Consider the following 9020-nt stretch of genomic DNA (forward strand, 5'->3'; position numbering starts at 1 on the left):
GGTAATCCCACGTTTAAGCATCTGGGGAGCTGCCAAACTGTTCCCCACAGTGACTGCACCATGAGCAACGTGCGAGAGATCCAGCGTCTCCACGTGCTCACCAACACTTGCTATTTTGTGGGTTTTAAGTAACAGTTATCCCAGTGGGGATCAATTTAGATACTGAGACATAGAGGATGTGGGCTTCCATTTGTACTCTTATCTGGGCCCCCAGATTGCTAGGGTTGGGCCTGGTCTTATCATTATAATAATATTGGAGAGGTATATTAGCTTCCTGCGGCCGCCATAACAAATTACCAAAATCTGGGTGGATTAAACAACAGAAGTTTACTCTCTCATAGTTCTGGATGCCAGAAGTTTGAAGTTAAGGTGTCAGCAGGGCCAGGCTCCCTCCTAGGGCTCCAAGGGAGGTTTCCTTGCCTCTTCCAGCTTCTGGTGGCTCCCAGCATCCCTTGGCTGATGGCAGCATCACTCCACTCTCTGCCTCTGTCTCCATGGCCTCCTCCTTGGGTCTGTGTGCCCTCTTCTGACTCTTGCAAGGACACCCTCATTGGATTTAGGGCCCACTTTAATCCAGTATAACCCTAGCTCGACCCTCAGTTACATCTGCAAAGACCTTATTCCCAAGTAAGCTCACGTTCTGAGGCTCTAGGTGGACGTGAATTTGGGGGGAGACACTATTTAATCCACTCTAAGATGTAATTCCCTTCCCAATGCTCCATTCCACTAACAACACAGAGCCAGCACACAGAAATGGTGCAGGAGAGGTGAGAGGTCACATGAATGGCCACAGATTCACAGTCAAGAGCTGCTCAGACAGGCTCCAAGTGCAATGAGTCTTGTGGAGGTCGATTCACTCTGACTCAGTGAGAAATACACTCGTCTTTGATTTTCTAGAACCAAGCTTATTTGCTCTTAAACTCCTGCAACTACTTTGTTCTGGAAACATCCTTCATCTTAGCACCCCAGTGTTACGCATCTCTTCCAGTTTAAAGTTTCTTTCGGGTAGGTAGGCAATTGAGATCTTCGTTTCAGTCATTTCAAAGTCCTGCCCCAAGTCTCTCTGCCTTCCCTTCCGCAGAGTAGAGATGGTGCTGTGTGTAGGGCCAGCTGTGGGGCCTCCTGGCGTCAGGAGGTGTGTGAGCAAGGACGGTACTGGGGGAAATGCCTGTGTGGGAGGAAAGGGGAATGAAGCAGCGGGCTGGGAGAGCCACCAGCCTACAGAGCAAGTCTGTCCCCGCGGGAAGGGGCAGGGAGGACGGCTGGTGGACTTGTCCTGACCGGCCTGCAGGAGGTTCAGTGGGGCCGATGGGGCATCCTTGAGCCCAAGCTGGCTGTCAGTGGAGTCCCATTCACCGCAGCGCCTGCAGCTCAGCCTTGGCTGGGAGCAGCCCCCGGGAAGTGAGGACTTGGGCACGCACAGAGGTGAATTCCCTGCCATGGACGCAGCCCTCCCCCAGCTGTCACCTGAGCTGCTGGCCTGGGGGCCTCAGCAGTGCCCTCCTGGCCTGACTCTGGGACGTCTCCTGACTGCATCCCAGTTCCATCCCCAGCAGAAATGTAAGTGCTCGTTCGCAGCCCCGTATGATGAAGCAGGAAGTCATCCCAGGCTGCTGTAGGACACCCACCCCACCAGCCCACGCCACAGCAGCCACCCTGGGTATGTGCAGGATGCCCCGAGGCCCCTCCAGCCAAGGTTCCCAGCAGGAAGCAACACAGGGCCACCCCTCCTGAGGTCCCCCGCTCTCTGGGCTACTCTCCCCCGGGGAACAAGTGCAGTGCCACGTGTCCCACAGTCCAGTCCCCTCCACTTCCCAGGCCCCCACGCCAGCTCTAGTAGGACTTCAAGGTGGCACCAGCCCCTGAGTGTCTGTAGTCTGTCTTAAAATAGACCCTCCAGGCTGTAGTCCTCCAGGCCAGACCTACTGACATTCACAGCCCCACCTTCAAGTTCCCAGGAAACCTTCCCCTAATTGTCACAGCCATCATTTTTCAAACTGTTTTAAACTCCAGCCCTGGCAATGATGTCCATCCCAGGCAGGAAAAAGACAGAGTCACAGATAACAAGCTCTTCTGAGAACAAAAATACATCAAAACGTATTTCAAAAAATAGTACCCGTCCCTCATATTGGAGAAAAATGGAGTTTTCAATGACTTCACTAGTTCTCAGGGAGAAGCCCTCTTAGGTTTCTTATTTTTTGGTGCCATCAAGTGGTGATTTAGGTTTTTACAAAATGGAAATCATGCTAATGAATATTTTTCTTCTTCTGTTTCCTTGCTTCTATAGGACTTCGCATTTTTATCTCTTTGCAGAGGGTATAGCTCAGTGGTAGGGCACAAGCTTAGCATACGCAGGTCCTGGGTTCAATCCTCAGTACCTCCATTTGGAAAAAAAAAGTTATTTTAGGGAAGTTTTTCTCAAAAGATAAGGGAATATCCCTTTACCTTGGCAGACTAATTAAATAGGCTGTTTTTAAAAGTCGGTGAGTGAGATTCTGAATTTGCAAGAGGCAGCACTCAAAAGAAAATTTTTTTTTGAAGTATAGTCAGCTACAAGGTGTCAGTTTCTGGTGTGCAGCATATGTCCCAGTCGTGCAGATAGATAGATAGATAGATATTCATTTTCATACTTTTTCATTAAAGGTTATTACAAGATATTGAATATAGTTCCCAGTCCTATACATAAGATTTTTAAAAATTTTTTATATATAGTGGTTAACATTTGCAAATCTCAAACTCCCAAACTTATACCTCCCACCCCTTTTCCCCCAGTAACTGTAAGATTGTTTACTATGTCTGCGAGTCTGCTTCTGTTTTGCAGGTGAGATCATTAGTGTCCTCTTTTTTTCTTCTTTTTCTTTTTTAGATTCCACATATGAGTGATATCATGTGGTATTTTTCTTTCTCTTTCTGGCTTACTTCACTTAGAATGGTCTCTAGGTCAATGCATGTTGCTGCAAATGGCATTATGTTGTCCTTTTTTATTGCTGAGCAGTATTCCATTATATAAATGCACCCCAACTGCTTTATCCAGTCATCTGCCGATGGACATTTAGGTTGCTTCCATGTCTTGGCTATTGTATATAGTGCTGCTATGAACACTGGGGTGCAGGTGTCTTTTCAAATTAAGAGTTCCCTCCAGATAAACGCCCAGGAGTGGGATTGTTGGATCATATGGTAAGTCTATTCCTAGTCTTTTGAGGAATCTCCATACTGTTCTCCACAGTGGCTGCACCAAACTGCATTCCCACCACCAGTGTAGGAGGGTTCCCCTTTCTCCATACCCTCTCCAGCATTTATTGTTTGTGGACTTTCAAATGATGGCCATTCTGACTGGTGTGAGGTGACACCTCATTGTAGTTTTGATTTGCATTTCTCTGATAATTAGCGATATTGAGCATTTTTTCATGTGCCTATTGGCCATTTGTATGTCTTCATTGGAGAATTGCTTGTTTAGGTCTTCTGCCCATTTTTGGATTGAGTTTTTTTGTTGTTGTTGTTATTAAGTTGTATGAGCTGTTCGTATATCCTGGAAATTAAACCTCTGTTAGTTGCAACATTTGCAAATATTTTCTCCCATTCTGTAGATTGTCATTTTGGTTTACTTACTGTTTCTTTTGCTGTGCAAAACTTATGAGTTTAATTAGGCCCCATTTGTTTATTTTCACTTTTATTTCTATTGCCTAGGTAGACTGCCCAAGAACTCAAAAGGGATTTTTAATGAAGTTCTTTCATTTTCTGCTGAAGACAACATTACAATATTCAACTGTCACCCACACTGTTTCCTACACCTTCACCGATGTTTGCCCTTGGACTGTTCTAAAGGTCTAGTAGAGACTGGAGGGATGCCCCGTCTTACAAGGGTGGATAAAGGCAGACCCAGCCCAGCCACAGTTCCTCTCACGAGGTGACCCGTCTCCCTCTTTTATGGCCCAAGATGACAGATGACAATGACATCTGATTACAACCATCCCTTTCCTCCTTTGGGACACCAGAGGTGGGCTGGTTCTATACCTTAACAGAGACATGATGAAATGGCAACCACGCTGAAGCTGTCATGACATAAAGAAAGCTCTGAAGACCAAAGCACAGATTATGTTCTTGTTCCGTTTCATCATTCGAGCTTCCTGTGGGTGGTCTCCAGGGAAAGACACGGCTGAGGCCTTGCTGGGCTCAGCTCTCCCGGAGAAGAGAACAGTGCAGGAGCTTCTGTTGGTGACCTGTGAAGCCCTCCCAACCCTTGGGCCAGCCAGGGTCCCTCAAACACCTGCAGTAACCGAAAAGTTCAGAATAATCCTCCAGGTGCCACAAGTCCAGAGAATGTGGGTGCCAGATAACATAAACAAGATACTGGACAAAATCGATTAAAACTTCAGACACAAAACCAAACTTCTCATATTTATCAATATGGCATTTCTCAGGCAGAAAACACAAAAGCAAAGTATCTGGACCCAAATTAGCAACTGACAATCCTTGAAGTTCTCAGGCCTTCAGGCAAACAAGACTCTCCAAGGCCAAATAAGCCCTGAGTTCTGACCGGGCGCACACCAGTCCCCTGCCTTCTCCCCCGCAACTCTCATGGGGATTCCCCAGCCCCACAGGGTGACTGGTCCTGTGCCCACAGCAGCTACATTGCTGCAAGAAACAGGAAGCAGTAGCCAGTAAAGCCCACAGACATGCAGCTGCAGGAAACGTCCATCCATAAAGATTAATTTACTACTTGTCTTTACCTTCTTAATTGCACAAAACGTTTGAGATCACTTGCATGAATTCTTATAGTAAATGATGTATGTGAAATTAAGATCTTATCATATGGTCAACTAATATTTCACATGAGAGCCAAGAACATCCAATGGGGAAAGGATAGTCTCTTCCACAACTGGTGCTGAGAAAACGAGAAAAACACAGGCAGTAAAATGAAAGCGGACCCCTACCTTACACCACGCACAGAAATTAACTCAACGTCGATGAAAGACTTACACGTAAGACCTGAAACTTTAAAACTCCTAGAAGAAGCTTCTCGTCATTGATCTTGGCAAAAATTTTAGGATATGACACCAAAATTACAAACAACAAGACAAAAAAAATCAAGTGGGACTACAACAAACTTAAAAGTTTCTGCACTGCAAAAGAAACAAGCAGCAAATGAGAAGACAGCCTACAGGATGGGAGAAGATATTTGCAAACCATGTATGTGTCTCCCCCACTTTTCGAAGGTTTGCTTTATGCCAGTTTGCTTTTACAAAAGACCGCTTTTACGTTAGTACCTGTGTTCCCTAACTCAACGAAATCAAAGAAGTTTTTCAATTTTATGGAAAAAGGCAAAAAGCTAAAAAGCATTCAGCATCTGTTTCGTAGCAAGATGTTATGGGGCAGTGCTCACCCCGAGCAGCGAGAGTGACACCACCATCTCCTTTCCCAGGAGCTACACTCAGCACCTCAGCACCACGCTGCCTGGGCTTTGAACTGTGTCTGACCACCTGCACTCTATGTCGATTTATTTTGTTCATTTGTTAGCAAGATGTGTCCTAAGGTAACTGCTTCTTCACCTTACTTCATTTTGGCTTTCAAAAGATTTCAGAGGAATGCTCTACTTTCAGAGAGTAGGGGAAACTTATATCAGATAAGGGGTTAACATCCAAAAAAATACATTAAGAACTGATAGAACTCAATAAAGAAAAAGCAAACATTCTGATTAAAAAGTGGGCGGAGGAACCAAATAGACATTTTTCCAAAGAAGACATTTTTCCAAAGAAGACATTTGAATGGCCAACAGGCACATGAAAATGTATTCAATATCACTAGTCAGGGGAATGCAAATCAAACCCACAATGAGATATCACCTCACCCCTATAAGAATGGCTGTTATCAAGAAAACAAGAGATAAGAAATATTGGTGAAGCTGTGGGGAAAAGGGAACACTTGTGCACTGCTGGTGGGAATATAAACTGATTTAGCCACTATGGAAAACAGTATGGAAATTCCTCAAAAAATTAAAAATGGAACTACCATATGACCCAGCAATCCTACTTCTGTACATATCCAGAGGAAATGTAATCAGATTATCGAAGAGACGATCGCATGCCCATGTTTATTACAGCATTATCCAAGCCAAGATGCGGAAACAACCTAAGTGTCCATCAACCGGTGAGTGAATAAAGAAGATGTGAGATACACACACACACACAATGAAACACTACTTAGTCTTGAGAAAGAAGGAAATTCTGCCATTTGCAGCAACACAGAAGGACCTTGAGGACATTATGCTAAGTGAGATGAGCCAGGCAGAGAAGGATAAATATAGTGTGATATCTTGTATATGTAGAATCTAAACAAACAAGCAAACAAAAAACTAAACTCAAGAAAACAGAGTGGAATGGTGGTTACCAGGGGCTGGGGGCTAAAGGAATGGAAAAGATGTTTAAGAGTACATGCCTACAACTGGTAGATAAATAAGTCCTGGAGATCTAATACACAGTACGGTGATTACAGACAACAAAACTGTACTGAGAACATTAAACTTGCTAAGAGACTAGATCCACCACTAGAAAAAAATGATAATTATGTGAGGCAACAGAGGTGTTAGCTAAAGCTACAATGGCAATTGTATTGCAGTTCGAATGTATCAAATCAGTATGTTACATACCTTGAACTTACAGAATGTTGTATGTCAATTATACCTCAATTTTTTTTAAAGATCTTAAATGCACAGGTAGGATGAGAGATTTAGTCCAAAGGAAAAAATTTTAAATGTAGATATCCTGACTGCAGTCCTACAGAAATTAACAGGAATTATTATTTATCTACATATTTTGATCTGAGCTTCCTGGTGGTTGAAGCAAAATGAGAAATACAGTACGGTACATAATTTGCATTCTCCAAAAGGAAAATACAGTTATGTTTCTTAGCTCTCCTTGCACTTAGATCTGAACAAAATTTCTCTCATGGTCTTCTCTGGAGTGAATAACGAATGATATTATAGCATTTAAAACACTATAGTCCAAGAAGAGCTTTTTAGAGGTCCAGCTTAGAACATGGACAAAACCTACATTATCCAGGAATAGACTAACAGCCTTCCAAATATCCTTCATAGATTTTTCTACATAGGTTTTTGATAAAAAGTGGTCAAAAGGCTATTCAGGGATACCTTCTCAGTCAAGAGCTTGTGGTATAACACACTCTGCATTGCTGATTAAGAGTAAATCCACATACTTCAAAAATTAGCTGCCCAAGGACTTTGAGTTAAACATAGTAGATTGACTACACACATTTCTGCCTCCACCTCACCAAGATCCCACTAAGATGAAAATAAAAGAACAGGAAAGTTGGGAGAGGTAACATTAACAGACAAAAAATATGAATGAAATTTCAGGAGTGATAACTGACTCACTTGGTAGAACAAGAGGCTGCATGCAGAGAAGGATGCCAGGTTGCTGTGGGCTGTGGGAGGCGAGAGTTCTAAGATGTTCCCAAGATTCCTGCCCCCTGGTGGATACACGTTGTATAATTTCCTCCCATGGAGTGTGGTTAGAACCTATACAATTCAGGTTCCTCATGAGTTGACTCTGAGTTAATAAAAAGAAATATTATCCTGGTGGGTCTGACCTAATCAGGAAAGCACTTCAAAGGGGGTCTAGAGGTAAAGACATGAGGCATCAGCAGATGCTCTTTTTTTTGCTGACCTTGAAGAAACAGGCTGAACGGAAGGGGGCCTCAGCCCTATGACTGCCAGACCCTGAATCTTGCCAACAACTGGAATGAGACTCAGAGGAGACACAGCTGCAGCTGGCTCAGGGATTTCAGCCTAATGAGACCCTGGGCGGAGGTCGCCACTAACCTGTAACTGGACTCTGACCCATGGAAAGCGAGGGGTGATAGATCTGTATTGTTTTAAACAGCTAAACGTCTGATTGTCTGTTATGCAACAGTAGAAAACGAGTAACATGGACCAAATCATCCTGAGGACCCTCTGAAAAGAAAATAAGGAACTAGGGGCAGGAAGGACAGGACAGAGGTGACATCAGACACAGGAAAAAAAAAATGTCACAAAAAGACCAGAAATAGAAAAAAGATAAAATGATCAGAGGAACAATTCAGGAGGATCAGCATCTAAAAATAGTTCACAAAAATAGAACAGAGAAGACCAGAAAGGAAGTTGTCGGGCAAATAATAACATAACTTCCGAGAAACAAAAGCCACCCATCTCCATGCTGAAGGACCCATGGAGGGTCCAGAACAATGAATGATAGAGCACTCTAGGGCCAATCACTGTGAAACTTCACAACGTCAGGGCTAAGAAGATTCTGAAAGCTTCCACAGAGAAAAAAATCAGTATACCTAAAAAGGAAAAGGACTCAAAAAGGCACTGACTTTTCAGTGACTCTGGGCATCAGAAAGCGTTGGAACCAGTCAGTTTCCTGGTTTGCTGCTGAGTAAGATGTCACCTTAGGGGAGAGTGAGTGAAAAATTGATAAATAATAAACCAAAAGAATCAATCATCTTTCCTGCCTTTCCTGTTTAAGCTTTATTTTAGGGCAACTAAATAGTTGACAAGGGAAAGCTCTTCCTGTAAGTTCTACATAGGTAGAAGGCATGGTAGATTTTTTTAATGCCACTTTGCAATCTCCGATGAAATGTGTGCCTGAGGGGGAGGGTGTAGCTCAGTGGTAGAGTGTAGGCTTGGCATGCACAAGGCCCTGGGGTCAATCCCCAGCGCCACCATTAAATAAATAAACAAACCTAATTACCGCCCCCCCCCCCCCCCACATACATACACAAAATCACAAAAAACAAATAAAACTAAAACTTTAAAAAATAATGTGCCTAGAAGACAATCATCAGTGGGTGTAAAAGTCATTTGGTGAAAGGTTCATGGATCAGGCGTCAGACACCACTTAAGCCAACTGGTCAATCTGCCTCAGTAAAAACGGACCAACCAATCATCGGTCTCCTGATGGGATGTCATAACGGGCACACAGCACCACCTATGACAGCTGGGGGGCTGGAGGAGCGGGCACTGC

The sequence above is a fragment of the Camelus bactrianus genome, chromosome 8, assembly GCF_048773025.1.
Source record: "Camelus bactrianus isolate YW-2024 breed Bactrian camel chromosome 8, ASM4877302v1, whole genome shotgun sequence".
Taxonomy (NCBI): Eukaryota; Metazoa; Chordata; class Mammalia; order Artiodactyla; family Camelidae; genus Camelus; species Camelus bactrianus.